The sequence below is a fragment of the Leptodactylus fuscus genome, chromosome 1, assembly GCF_031893055.1.
Source record: "Leptodactylus fuscus isolate aLepFus1 chromosome 1, aLepFus1.hap2, whole genome shotgun sequence".
NCBI classification, from domain to species: Eukaryota; Metazoa; Chordata; class Amphibia; order Anura; family Leptodactylidae; genus Leptodactylus; species Leptodactylus fuscus.
In genome coordinates, this window is record NC_134265.1 from 221,126,364 (window position 1) to 221,142,769 (window position 16,406).

The following is a 16,406-nucleotide window of genomic DNA, read 5'->3' on the forward strand; positions in this document are numbered from 1 at the left end:
GAAACACATACACGTTAGGTATCCCTGTGTCCGAAAACGCCCGCTCTACCAATCTATAAAAATATATACGGTAAACGCCGTAGTTGGAAAAAAAAGTTGCCTAACTGTCCCTTCCCTGAGTTTTTTTTCCCCCCACTTGGAATTCAGTCTGACTATGGCCAGGCTAAATATAGGGTATCTACAATGCTCCTATTCCGTCGGGAAGGGGTTAATAGGAGCACTGCAGATACCCTATATTCAGCCAGGCGGAATTCCAAATGGGGGAAAAAAATCCAGTCCTCAAGCTCAGGGAAGGGGCAGACAGACAACCAAAACACCCCCTCCCCTTCCCCAGCACCTACTGCACCCAAAAACTCCGACCATTTTAATTTTGGAAATTTTCCAGTAGCTGCTGCATTTCCCCCCTAGACTTATACTCGAGTCAATAAGATTTCCCAGTGTTTTGTGGTAAAATTAGGGGCCTCGGCTTATATTCGGGTCGGCTTATACTCGAGTATATACGGTATATGGCTATGTCAACAGTAAAATGAAAAAGTGGGCTTTAGAATATGACAACGGAGTATCAAACTAGACCGTGTCCTTAATGGGTTAAATAATGGCCTCTGCTTTCTGAACATATGTGGGAAACGGGCTTCCATTGTTTTCCTGGCAGTTTTATGGTGTGTGTTTCAGTGAAATGAAATTGGGGCAATATTCACATTGCCCACGTGTTAATGTATATCAAATTGTGACACAGTAAGGGAAAAGCTTGGCATGCAAGAGTCTGTCTATTCTTCCATAAAACATTGTCTTATTCAAACAGCAGTTTTCTGGTCAGCGTTTTCTATCAGTATTTCAAGTGAAAACCAGTAACAGAAAATAAAGAAAAAACATAATGGGAAGACTTAGGTGACTTAGGTTAACATCCATATTTGTTAGAGACTCCGCTTCAAAAACCACTGAGAATCTGTGTAAAAAGAAGTCCTAAACAGAGGACTTTTCTTCCCTTGAATTTCACTATGAAAACAGCATAACTAGCAACGATTGGGCCCCATGCCCCGCCCCCCCACATTATAATGTCGTATAGCAGACTCTCCACATAGTATAATGTCCCATAGCAGACCCTGTACACAATATAATGTTCTATTGCAGCCTCCATACAGTATAATTTCTCACAATGGCCTCTTCACAAAATATTATGACATCCTCCAGACACAGATGAGTTGAAACCGGGACATACCTCCCACTGACTGGGACTGCGGTACAGGACCCCAAATCTGGGAATGTCCCGCAGAATCCAGGACGGTTGGGACGCATGCAGTAGGGGAAGTGGAGGCAGCCGTGAGCAGGAACAGGAATTGGTAAGTAAATGGGGCCCGTTACCCGCTGGTGTTACTCCAGCCTTTAACGGCCTATTATAAAATAGAAAGAAAGATAAAAAAAAAAAAAAGCAACAGGTCCCAATGGGCTACTTACCCCACTGTTCTCAGTTTCGGACCCAGTCCTGATTATAGCTTACAAATACTGATAGAAAATACTGACCATGCAAATGAGTCCTTTATACCCAGCATTTTGACTTGTGACTTCATAAACACATTCACACTGAATTCATTTTATTAAACTATATGTTAAGCTTATATTTCAGTAAAACATTTTTCTTGTCTTTTTCAGTTGTAAACAGACAGAGATTTGGAGCCTAGTGAGGTCACCCAGTTCAAATTTTCATTATTGTGATCTGTGTGCAAAAAACCTAATAAATTGTAAAGCAGTGGCTATTGAATAGTCATTTTGTCTTTCATATTTTGTATATTTAACACTCTTCTTAAAATGTTATTGCTTTGTGCTAGTAAATGATCACATTATGGACTGAAGTAAGTACACTTCTCAACACTGAAGTGGCAGAACCAAGAAGGAGAAGCCATATGGTTATACAAATCAAAGCTGTAGCAGCTGTAGCAGGCCACTTTCACATTTGTATGGAGTCCATCACAGTGTTTGGCTAAAATCGGTCAGTGCCTTAGGGAAATTGAACTAAACATCTGTCTCCACATAAACACACCCTATGCATCACTGTACATGGAAATATGAAGTGTGAGATGTAATTTTTCGCTGCAGAGAGAACGCCATAAAACGAAGTCCATAAGAAAGCCAAACAAATGCACTTTGTCCCCAATTCCACCATTCTGAATTTTTTTTTTTACAGTTTCCCAGTACATTGTACAGAATGGTCCCATCATAAAGAATAATTTGACTCGCAAACATAAAGCCCTCATATGGCTTTGTGAAAAATTTAAAAAAATGTTATGGGGTTTGGAAGGCAGGTAGTCAAAAATCTACAAATTCCTCTGGCAGGAAGGCGTTAAAAGCAACAGACACTTGAAAGAGTCCATTAACCCCTTCCCGACATCCGCCGTAATAGTACGGCGCTGCCGGGAAGGACTTCCCGCAAACCCGGCGGTTGCATGGTGCGCACACAGAAACTGTGTGCGCACCATGCACTGCGGGTGTCAGCCGTAACATACGGCTGACAATGCCCCGTAACACCCGCGGTCGGCATCTCCGGGGTTTCACTATGTTATGGTTTCGGGGGGTGCCGGTGTTTGTAGGGGGCAGCCCGGGGTCTGATCAGTGACCTGTAAGGGTTAAAATAAACGTGCTCTTTTATTAAGAGACAAAGTCAGTTGGACAGCAAAACCACAAGTCTCAGACTGCACGTTAGCAGTTAGACTCATTCTGCTGATCTATAGATAGCTGCATGCCAGTGGTTAGACATAGTCTGTTATCATTCTAAAAAACAGTAGATACGGGAAGTTGTGGTGTAAGTGACCGTTGATGCTCAGTGCTGTGGTATATGTAACATTTTGTGCTTATCTAGGATGTTCTGCTAACTGTCACATAAGTTGGCAGATGTTCAGTTGAAGATATATATATATATATATATATATATATATATATATATATGTGAAAATATATGCTACGTGCTACCGGATCCATGAGACCATATTTAGATGTTGGGTCATGTGACCTGTATGCATTTGTGCTTCCTTTATAAACCTGTGCTGCTGAACAATAAAGGGTGGCACTTGAATAACTGACAGCTGTGTCTGTTGTGTGTGTCACCCGAGCGCTCGTAACTTCCTCTTTTTGCAATGAGAACTACGACAAACATAACCCAGGGGGGTCTTGAGCCCCCCCAACAGACCCCGGATCTGCCCCATCACTTACCCCGTCCTTGTTCCTGGTTGATCCTGCCCAAAGGAAGCTTTCAGCCTGTGCGTCTACACAGGCTGACAGCTTCCTATGCTCTGCAATACACGTGTAACACGTGTATTGCAGCGTATATCTATTGAAGCAGTGATCAGCAGATCACTGCTTCAATCCCCCATTGGGACAGAAAAAAAATTGAAAAAAAAAGTAAAAATAAAAAAGTTTAAATAAGTTTAAAATAAATAAAGCCCCAAAAATCCCTTTTTCCCCATATAAAATGTTTTATTATGTAAAATAAAGAAAGATAGAAAAAAAATTACATATTTGGTATCACCGTGTCCGTAATAACCTGAACAATAAAATTAAAACATTATTTAACCCGAACGGCGAACGGTGTAAAAAAAACGTAGAAAACCGCACAAAATAATGATTATTCACTACCTTTCTCTTACAAAATGTTCAATAAAAAGTAATCAAATGGTCAGAAGAAAACCAAAATGGTACCAATAAAAAGCAGAGGTCATCCCGCAAAAAATAAGCCCTCAACCAGCTCTGTCTAGCGAAAAATAAAAACGTTATGCCTTTCAGAAGATGGCGATGCAAAAATAATTGATTTTTTTCCTACATTGAATTTTATGCTGCACGCATTAAAAAAATCATATAAATGAAGTATCGCCGTAACCGTACTGACCCGCAGAATAAAGGTAACATGTTACTTATGCTGTACGCTGCACGGGGAAAAAAATAAATGCTAAAAAGCAATGCTAGAATTGATGTTTCCTTTTACATCCCACCCAGAAAGAGTTAATAAAATCTAGTCAATAAGTTACAGGCCCCAAAATGGTGACATTGAAAAGTACATCTAATACCGCAAACACCAAGCCCTCATATGGCCACATTGCCAGAAAATAAAAATCTAGCTTGTACAATGTGAAGACAAAAACCCCAAAAGTCGCCAAATCATTAGGACATAAGTGGCTGCGACTAGAAGGAAATGTATAAGCTGTGCGAGCGTTTTCAGGGGACTCCCCATATTTAGAGCTTATGAGAGAGAATACACCAGCGCTGATCCCCAGAATGCCCCTCTTCCCCGTCCGTGTCATAGGAGCTAGTGGAAAATAGAATGGGATTTGGTGTACCCAAATTCACTTCGGGGTTACTAATGCTCACTACATCACTTGATAAATTCTTTGAGGGGTGCGGTTTTCAAAATGGGGCCACTTTCTAGAGGTTTCCACTGTTTTGACACCTCTAGGGCTTTGTAAATGCGACATGGTTCCTGAAACTGATCACAGCCAGATCTGCCCTCTAAAAGCTCCTTGGCGCGCCTTCCATCCTGCGTCTCGCTGTGCGTCCATATATTAGTTTACACCCACAAGTGGGGTACTATGGTAGTCCGAAGAACTTGCATAACAAATTGTGGGATGCGTTTTCTCCTTTAACCCCTTGTGAATGTACAAATTCTAGGGCTAAATGAAAATATTAGTAAAATCAAATCAAATTAGAAAATTTCACCTCCATTTTGTATTAATTCCCGTTAAGCACTTATAGGGTTAAAATACTAGGTATATGTTGTTTTGGCTTATTTAAGGGGTGCAGTTTTGAAAATGGGGTGATTTATGGGGGGCTTTAATACAAGGGTCTTTCAAAACCCCTTCATAACTGGATTAGTCCCTTAAAAAATGGGTTTTGGAAATTTCTTGAAAATTTTGAATATTGTTGTTTCACTTGTAAATCTTCTAATGTCCGTAAAAAAAATAAAAGGGTGACTAAAGTTTGATGCCGACATAAAGCAGAGATCTGGGACATGAGATTTATGATATAATTTTGGCGGTCTGACTATCTGTATGCAATGCACATCATTTCAAACTTTATAAAATGCATATTTTTCTAAATTTCCACCAAATTTCCTATTTTTTCATAATTAAACACAAAACATATCAACCAAAATTTACCACTAACATGAAGTATAATGTGTTACCGAAGTGATTTTGAGATTGTTTTTTCGTAAGTTAAAGCATTCCAAAGTTATTGCCACATAAAGTGACACATGTCAGTTTTGAAAAATCGCGCTTGGTCAGGAAGTCAAAAAGTGCCATTGGCCAGAAGGGGTTAAAGCCTATGGGGTCCTTGGGGCTCTATCTAAACCAGAACATCAGACTACCAATGATAGTGTGAACCTAGAGTCAAATCTACAAATAATCCAAACATGAATCATATTATCCACCCTGGACACAGTATGTATCTGAAACAGAAAATTCCTGTAAGTACAAAGATATATGGCGAGGCTGGATAGATATCCAGGGTCTTCCATGTTAGATTGGAGGATACAACCCACCCTTAGCAGGTACTTGATTTGTGATCCATCGAGGTCCCCTCACCTTCCTCTGCAATATACTGTATGAAGTTCCTTGATAAACTAAAGTTTCGTTTTTGTTTTAGAAATTACTTTTTTACATCTCTTATATGATTTTGGTACAGACCACCACTCTGTGCATACTGAGGTATGTTGTGAGGGAGAGAAGAATGGTTTTGGCTTGTTAATTGTGAAATTGTACATTTGGATTTTATTTGTATTGTTTGTTGTTAATTGTGTTCTACATTTAAATTTTCATTTTCAAGCATTTAGCTCCAGTCTGTGACATGTGGGAAATTGTATCAAGTGATGGGATGATTGATCAATGCCTCATGTTAATTGACTTGCAAGTTATTGTATATTGAGAGGGACAAATTCCTTCAGCTGAAAGACCTTGGTTTATCATTTCCACACATGGCTAGGTTCAGATGTCAGAATTGTTCAACATTGCATTTCCTGGTGGATGGGAGATGAACTTGAATGACAACAAAACGTGCACAGAGGCGTTGGCATGGAATGGCATGTAGTGATCCATTGTGTACAGGAGCAGTGGTGAACTTGGCTTAACTCTGCTGACAGACAGACAATAGAAAGTGCAGTAACATTATGTTACTTACAGGAGATGGCTCTGACTAATCGCTCACATTTCCCATCTCTTCCTTGTGGACCGCCATGACCTCTTCTTCCAGCTGTGACTTGTCTCTGGAGAAGTGAGGAGTCAAAGATGTCTGTGTTGCAAATTTACATTCACCCAACCCAATATATATAACAGAATTAGCACAGGGATTGTCGCCTCCTCAGATAGACGAGCACTTTTTTTGGCACAGTAAAGAAAGTCCACTCCAGCAAGTGTGGTGCACCTGGCCGCAACCAGTTTTATTAAAATTTCTCAGGCAAAACAGAACAAAAGCAATACAAAATAAATTCCTAGCTGTCCGGCTTCTACCTTCAACAACAGGTATCCTAACTAAAGAGAGCTGGGCCTTCTGCACAACTTCTCAAGCCCAACAAACAAGGGATTATGAAGATAATCTTGTTTCCCTTAGTCCTAGCGGCACAATGGTAGGACAGGCGGAATATTTAATTAGCCAATAAAATGTGGCTGTTTACGTGAAAAGGGCCCAGATCGTCGATACTAATTATAGAGAAAATAGTCCAAAACATTTGGGTAAAAAAAATCACAATTTTGTTTTATGCAAAAATTTTATTTAAAAATATGTCAAGTTTACAAATTTGTTGAGACTTTTAAGAATTTGTACACTTTTGGTGCAGATTTCGTTAGAATTAAAGTGACAAATTAAATCGACGATCTGGGCCCTTTTCACGTAAACAGCTACAAATATATGGCTTGCCCTATAAGAGGGCCCAAGCACCTCCCTCCTGTGTGTTTATACAAAAGTAATCGTAACATTGCATACACTTATATACATAAAATATAATTCCCAGGGTGGGAAATCTTGTGCTGCTGTTAGGACTAAGGGAAACAAAATTATCTTCATAATCCTTTGTTCCCTGTCATCCGTACCAGCGGCACAATGTGGGGAGATAGCACGTAATTCCCCTCTTCTGGGTGGGATCACTCTATGACAGAGCTCAAGATAGTGTGAGCAAAAGCAGTAGAGCCAGCAATCCGGTACTTTAATCGATAATGTAGGATAAAGGTAGACTCGGATGCCCATGAGTCCGTTGCGCAAATCCAGTCCAGGGAAAAGCGCTCTGCTTTCTGCACATGAAGTGGATACTGCCCGGGTTGAATGAGCCTGAAGAAAGGCTGGCGGAGATAGCCCCTGGGACCTTAATGGTCTCAGTGACCCACCGGGATATTGTAGCTTTAGAGGCCCTAAAGCCCTTGTTTTTCCCCATATAATTTGATCAATAGGTTTCCGATTTCCTAAAAGGAAGGGTGCAACGTAGGTAAATACGTAAGCACCGGACCACAACCAGCGTATGGAACCTCTCCTCCTCAGGCGAGGAGGGGGAAGGAAAAAAGGCTGGAAGGGAAATGAGCTGGATAATATTTGTTGCAGATGGAACCTGAGTTGTACGTGGTGAGGAAAAAAGGAGATGTACAGCTCCTCTGAGGACAGGGCTTGTAGCTCACTGACCCTCTTGGCCAGGGGTGGGCAATTAATTTTCCCATGGGGCCGCATAAGAAATTGAAACTATGCTAGAGGGTCGTGCCACGGCAGATTTAGCTCCACCCACTTCTACGTTGGCTACGCCCATTCCCAATCATCTTTCCATGTGCCCCCACAAAGTATAATCCTCCTACAGTCACCCGTACATTATATGCCCCCACATTATAATGTTCCCTTCCAACTGCCCCACAGTATTTCCCTCTCCTAGTGCCCCAGTATAAACTGGTGGAAACTAGAGGGGACACGAAACTGGAGCAGCTGGAGGGGGACATTAAACAGTGGGGGTAGTTGGAGGGGAGCAATAAATTGACAGGTGGAGCGGGACATGAAACTGGGGGCAACTAGAGGGGGACATTAAAATCGGGAAGCAGACATTAAACCGTAGGGGTAGCTGGAGGGTGACATTAAACTGGGGGCAACTAGAGGCAGACCGGTCCCCCTACAGCTTCCTCCACGATTTAATGACCCCCCAGTCTAAGTGCCCTCTTCATCTACCCCCAGTTTCATGTCCCCCCCTCCATTTCTCCCTCAGTTTCATGTCCCCCCTCCATCTGCCATCTCTGCCCCTAGGTTACTGAGACACACACAAAGACAGACACATATAGACAGACACACACTCTCCACCCTGTATCTCACCTTACATCTTTCAGCACCTTATGACACACTCACATGTCTCCATCTTCTGCCGGCACTAAGACACGCCCCCTAGACACGCCTCCCTAGTCAAAGCTGTGCGGGCTGGACTGAATCAGTCAGAGGGCCGGACTTTGCCCAGGTCTGCTCTTGGCAGTAGTTATTGCCAGTAACAAAGCCACCTTGCCAGTTAGAGACTTCAGGGAGGCTTCTTCCAGGGATTCAAATGGATTTTCACATAAAGCGGTAAGGACCGAAGTAAGGTCCCATTGGTGGACAGGGGTGGTTACCACCGGTCTCAGCCTAGTTGCCCCTTTGATAAAGGTGCTCACTAAGGAGTCCTGAGACAAACGCCTCCCCAGATAGGTGGACAGGGCAGCTTCATGTACCTTCAATGTGGCTGCAGCCAGACCCCTGTCTAGACCGTCTTGAAGAAAATCCAGGATCGCCCCAGCAGGGCGATCGGCGGAGTCCACTTCGTGTTGGAGACACCAGGCACTGAAGATGTTGCCAATTTGACGATAGTTCTTATTAGTTTATTCTGCTCTGGCGCTAGAAAGAGTCTTCAAGACGGCTTGCAACAGTCCTCTATTCCTCAATAGAGACTGGTCAACCTCCAGGTTGTCAGGTTGAGGCTCCGCAGATCCTGGCATTTCAGCTCTCCTTGGGTTACCAGGTCTGGGAGTGGGGGAAGCCTCCAATATATGCCCTGACTCATTTGTATGAGCTGAGCAAACCAAGCCCTTTTTGGCCAGAACGGGATTATGGCTATTCCCGAGGCTTGGTCCTGTCTTATTTTTATTAATACCTTCGGTATGATTGGAATTGGAGGGAATATGTAAAACAGCCTGAACCTCCATGGCGTTGAGTCGGGTAGCCATAAGAACGATCTCTGGGAGACCCCATCTCTGGACGATCTGTTGAAATACGTCTGGATTGAGAGACCATTCTCCTGATACGGTAATACCCCAACTCAGCTGATCTGCTACTATGTTCAGGGAGCCCTTGATGTGAACCGCGGATAACTGGGATAGATTTTTTTTCTGCCCAGGAGAAGATGAGATTCTCCTCTCTTAGTAGAGCTGGAGATCTGGTGCCCCCCTGCTTGTTTATATACACCACTACGGTCATGTTGTCTGACCAGACCTTGACTGACTTGCCTCTGAGCTCTGGGGCAAAGTGTAGCAGGGCCAAATAGACTGCCCTGAGTTCCTTGAGATTGGACTACGGCCTTCTCCATCGTCCTTGTACGGTCTTGTTTTCCAGATGGGCTCCCCATCCCAAGTGGGATGCATCCATTGTCAACAGGGTCCACACTGTCAGGACCGTGGACCTTCCGTCTTTCAGGTGTATACACCATCTGAGGGAAAGACAGGTAACGGGAGAAAGGCAGATCTTCTTGTACAGTCCCGGTGGAGAGTCGTTCCAGGTTCTCAACACTTCCATCTGGAGGGGACGCAAATGCCATAAAGCCCAAGGGACCACCCTGGCTGAGGATGACATCAGGCCAAGGACTCTCATGGCTGTACGGATGGTCACTCGCCGGGAGCGCAACAGAAGCGCGCGCCGGCCTCTATTCTCAACTTTCTTGTGCTGGAGAGGAAGATCTGCATTGCTTCTGAATCCACTATAAATCCAAGGAATTTCCTTCGGGTGGACGGGACAATCTCGGATTTCTCCCAATTGATTAACCGTCCTAGTTCTTGTAGGAAGGAGATGGCTGTGTTGAGCTGCAGGAAGAGCGCAGTGGTAGACTGAGCTTTCAATAGCCAGTCGTCCAGACAAGGTACGATGAAAAGGCCCTGAAGTCTGAGGCTGCGGTGACCGGAGCGATCACCTTGGTGAATACCAACGGGGCGGAGGAGATGCCAAAAGGCAGAGCTGTAAATTGATAGTGCTCCCTGTGGCTGGCCATCCAAATGGCAATTCTGAGATATTTTCTGTGGGGACGGGCAATTGGGACATGGAGATGTGACCATCACCTCCCTGGGTTGTAGGAAGGAAGTCATGGAGTCCACAGAATCCATATGAAATGACCATATGGATTTTCCTGATGAACCGATTGAGATACCTCAGATCTATTATCATTCTCCAGCCTCCGGTAGTCTTGGGGACCAGACAAACTGGGGAATAAACCCCCTAACCGCAGTCTGAAAGAGGCACTGTTTCCAGGGTGCCCTTGAAGACATTTTCGGCGATGGAGGCTTCCAAACTGGAATATTGGGAAGGAAGAAGAGGTCAAGTGATGATGACCCGATCGGGGGTAGGTGGTTGAATTCTATGAAGTAACCTTGGGCGAATTATATTCAGCACCCACGGATCTTGAATATGGGTGCTCCATGTCCTTAAAAAAAGTGAAAGTCGTCCTCTGATAGGAATGGGAGCCACAGGGAGCTGCCCCATGTCAAAATTCAGGCTTCCTACTTGGGTCCTCCCTGGAGGTTCCTAGCCCAGATCCTCTAGGGTGGTATCTTGAGCGCCGTTGCTGTGGCTGGGTCCTGTAATAGAAGAGGAATCTCTGCCTCTAGGTGGAGCTCGTCTTCCCCTTGATGCCTGGGGCAAAGATTTTCCCTTGCCCTCGGACAGGCCCTCCATAAGGACGTCAAGCCCTCGTCCAAACACTCTCCTGGGTTCAAAGGGAGAGCACAGAGGGCAGCTTTAGAGGCAAAATACGCCCTCACCAGGGCTTCAACCAGAGAGGCCTTCTATCTTTAGCTGGTGTCGAAAGGACTCTGACAGATAGTCCACCGCTCTATGGAGGTTGCTCATAGAAGAAAAAATGTCGTCTTTATTGACCCAGTCAATGTCGCGCTCTAGCAGGGATATGCAAGTGCAAAGGAAGTCAGCAACCGCGTTGGAGGTTATAGCCACGGAAGCCTGGGCAGAGGTGGCGGAATAGACCTTTCGCAGATTAAAGTCAGCCCTACAATTAAAGTGGTCCTGCAGATTTGATCTGTCTTCAAGGGGCACCAGGGTTCTTTGTGACCACTTTACCACGGTGAGGTCCACCTTTGGGGTAGGCCCCATTGGAAACAGTGTCTTGAAAATCCTGGATAAGGAGTGACCCTTCTCCGGTTGTTTCCACTGCTGACTCATAAGTTCGGTGTGGCGTCCGCATGGAAGGCAATATGATTCCCAGAGGCAGATGTGGAGGCTTCCCCATCAACATCCTGGTCCACTGTAGACCATATGGACTTCAGCAGCCTGGTAGTTTGTTCATAGTGAAACACCTCATAGAGGGGAGAGACAGGGAAAGCCTTCCAGGGCATGGCTTCTTTGCGAGCTGAGACAAGGAAGTACGGATGTCTACTAGAAGTGGGGAAATGCTTTCACTTTTATTCCGGATCCGTACTCACCAAACCATCTCCTTTGAGGAGGGTCTATAATCTACACCAGCAATATGCTTCTGCTCATGATGCTCCTCAGGAGCAGAGGTAGCAGGTACTCAAGGCAGGTAGCCCCCACTAGAAGGCCAGTAGCCGAGTCAGGCAGATGCTGCAGATGGCTGCCCAAGTAGGCCACAGTGCGATGAGCCAGGTAGTCAAGCCGACACAGTAGGCGTTAGTCAGGCAGCCCACAGGCAAATGCCGCAGATGGCAGCAGGCAGATCTAGCCTTCGGGTAGAGTACAAACAGTATAGAACTCTAGACCCGGTGCACTCAACATAAAAGTCGGTTTCCTTACAGACAGCAACACAAAAAAAACTCCCTTTTTTTTTTCTTTATAGGGACTTGTTCACTCACAAAAGTAGTCTTGGTGCACCTTCAACTTACCTCACCAGAGCTGTGGGAGTTGCTGGAAAACTCACTGCCATCTCATAGGCTGCTGTCCACATTAGCTGTGCTTTAGGCAGCGGGCGAAGCCCAGCCAGATACGTGCGGTCAAGCCATAGCAATCGCACAGGCCATCGCAATAGACATGCACAAACTATGCATTAAGCATAAAGGGAGCTGAAGCTGCTACACAAATTCTATGCCTGACTATAACACAGACAGGCACATACAGGCCATTGCAATAGACATAAGTGCTCAGACTATGCATTAAGCATGAAGGGAAGCAGAAGCTGACAGAGTGTCCATAGCAAAAAGTATCAGTGCTTTTAGTGTGCACTAAACACAGAGGAAAGCTGGAGCTAGGACTCAGCTTACCTTACAGGGCAGTGAATGAGCTGAGCCATCAGAACACCCTGCAGAGCAGGTAAGACAAAACCTAAATCTTTCTCTCAGAATGAAAGAAAAGGGAAAGAGAAAGAAGGAAAGAAGAAGGGGTTAACAAACACCTTCTTTCAACCCCTACAGGAGGCCACAGGCCTCCTCACCACCTGTCCAGTCACACAGGACAGAAAAAAACACGCAGGGGGGAGGTGCTTGGTCCCTCTTATAGGGCAAGCCATGTATTTTATTGGCTAATTAAATATTCCGCCTGTCCTACCAGCACACAGGGGCAGAAATACCCCACATTGTGCCGCTGGTACGGATGACAGGGAACAGCAGTTGTTTACTCACAAGTAGTTTTCTAGGAGGAGAGAGAGCCATCTCTGTCCTTTTATATACACCCTTCAGGAAAACAGGAATGAACGCCACATATCTCAAAACCTGGAGTGGCTGAATGGAGTAGAGACACACCTAATTCCTCATACGCTAACACTTTTTTTTTTTTTTTTTTAACAAGATTTTGGTCTGCGTCTTAGTGCAGGAGGCATGATGACGTCTTATCATACATAAAAATACTGTCCCTCTAATAGTGCTGCCTCAGGCGGCCGCCTCACTCCACCTCTATAGCGGTGCGCCCCTGCCTGCAAGTGAAATTTGATGTCACATCCCAATCCTAGGGTCAGGGACGTAACTTGAGGAGGTGCAGAGAGTACAATCAAACTCAGGCCCATAAGCTTGCACACACACACGTGATCCAGGCAGAGATATTACTGGATGTATGACCATAGGCATTCTGGTTATAAGAAAGTTAAAAAGCAGTACTCAGTGTCAAGTGGCAGATGCAAAAGCAAGTAGGATTTTAAGGTATAGAAAGCAAAACAAAAATGTGGACTCCCAATGCAGCTGCTCGCTCGCTAAGCGTCTCCACCCCGAGTAGCCACGACGTACATTCCCTGCATTCGTGCTAGCCACTCCCTTCATAACCCTAATGACATTGCGGAGCTCTTCCGCACCTACTACCAGTCCCTCTATAACAGGGGTGGGCAATTAATTTTCCCATGGGGCCGCATAAGAAATTGAAACTATGCTAGAGGGCCGCGCCACAGCAAATTTAGCTCCGCCCACTTCTACGTTGGCTACGCCCATTCCCAATCATCTTTCCATGTGCCCCCATAAAGTATAATCCTCCTACAGTCACCCGTACATTATATGCCCCCACATTATAATGTTCCCTTCCAAATGCCCCACAGTATTACGTCCCTCTCTTGGTGCCCCAGTATAAACTGGGGGAAACTAGAGGGGACACAAAACTGGAGCAGCTGGAGGGGGACATTAAACAGTGGGGGTAGTTGGAGGGGGCAATAAATTGACAGGTGGAGCGGGACATGAAACTGGGGGCAACTAGAGGGGGACATTAAAATCGTGAAGCAGACATTAAACTGTAGGGGTAGCTGGAGGGTGACATTAAACTGGGGGCAACTAGAGGCAGACAGGTCCTCCTACAGCTTCCTCCACGGTTTAATGTCCCCCCAGTTTAAGTGCCCTCTTCATCTACCCACAGTTTCATGCCCCCCCCCTCCATTTATCCCTCAGTTTCATATCCCCCTTTATTTTCCCCATTTCATGTCCCCCCCCCCTCCATCTGCCATCTCTGCCTAGTATAACATTCCCCTTCCATTTTTTTCCCCCTAGGCTGCTGAGACACACACACATACAGATAGACAGACACACATATAGACAGACACACATATAGACAGACACACATATAGACAGACACACATATATATAGACACACATATAGACACACACACATATAGACAGACACATTGACAGATAGACAGACACACATATAGACAGACACACATATAGACAGACACACACATATAGACAGACACACATATAGACAGACACACATATAGACAGACACACATATAGACAGACACACACATATAGACACACACACATATAGACACACACACATTGACAGATAGACAGACACACATATAGACACACACATATAGACAGACACACATATAGACAGACACACACATATAGACAGACACACATATAGACAGACACACATATAGACAGACACACATATAGACAGACACACACATATAGACACACACACATATAGACACACACACATTGACAGATAGACAGACACACATATAGACACACACACATATAGACAAACACACATATAGACAGACACACATATAGACAGACACACATATAGACAGACACACACATATAGACACACACACATATAGACACACACACATTGACAGATAGACAGACACACATATAGACACACACACATATAGACAGACACACATATAGACAGACACACATATAGACAGACACATTGACAGATAGACAGACACACATATAGGCAGACACACACACATATAGACACACACACATATAGACAGACACACATATAGACAGACACACATATAGACAGACACACATATAGACAGACACACACACACACATACAGACACATATAGACAGACACACATATATATAGACAGACACATTGACAGATAGACAGACACACATATATATAGACAGACACATTGACAGATAGACAGACACACATATAGACAGACACATATAGACAGACACACATATAGACAGACACACATATATATAGACAGACACATTGACAGATAGACAGACACACATATAGACAGACACACATATAGACAGACACACATATAGACAGACACACACACACACATACAGACACATATAGACAGACACACATATATATAGACAGACACATTGACAGATAGACAGACACACATATATATAGACAGACACATTGACAGATAGACAGACACACATATAGACAGACACACATATATATATAGACAGACATATTGACAGATAGACAGACACACATATAGACAGACACACACACATATAGACAGACACACATATAGACAGACACATATATATAGAGAGAGACACATTGACAGATAGACAGACACACATATAGACAGACACACATATAGACACACACAAATATAGACAGACACACATATAGACAGACACACACACACACATACAGACACATATAGACAGACACACATATATATAGACAGACACATTGACAGATAGACAGACACACATATAGACAGACACACACACATATAGACACACACATATAGACACACACACATTGACAGATAGACAGACAGACACACATATAGACAGACACACATATAGACAGACACACATATAAACAGACACACATATAGACACACACACATACAGTCCCATGAAAAAGTTTGGGCACCCCTATTAATCTTAATCATTTTTTGTTCTAAATATTTTGGTGTTTGCAGCAGCCATTTCAGTTTGATATATCTAATAACTGATGGACACAGTAATATTTCAGGATTGAAATGAGGTTTATTGTACTAACAGAAAATGTGCAATATGCATTAAACCAAAATTTGACCGGTGCAAAAGTATGGGCACCCTTATCATTTTATTGATTTGAATTCCCCTAACTACTTTTTACTGACTTACTGAAGCACAAAATTGGTTTTGTAACCTCAGTGAGTTTTGAACTTCATAGCCAGATGTATCCAATCATAAGAAAAGGTATTTAAGGTGGCCAATTGCAAGTTGATCTCCTATTTGAATCTCCTCTGAAGAGTGGCATCATGGGCTACTCAAAACAACTCTCAAATGATCTGAAAAGAAAGATTGTTCAACATAGTTGTTCAGGGGAAGGATACAAAAAGTTGTCTCAGAGATTTAACCTGTCAGTTTCCACTGTGAGGAACATAGTAAGGAAATGGAAGACCACAGGGACAGTTCTTGTTAAGCCCAGAAGTGGCAGGTCAAGAAAAATATCAGAAAGGCAGAGAAGAAGAATGGTGAGAACAGTCAAGGACAATCCACAGACCACCTCCAAAGAGC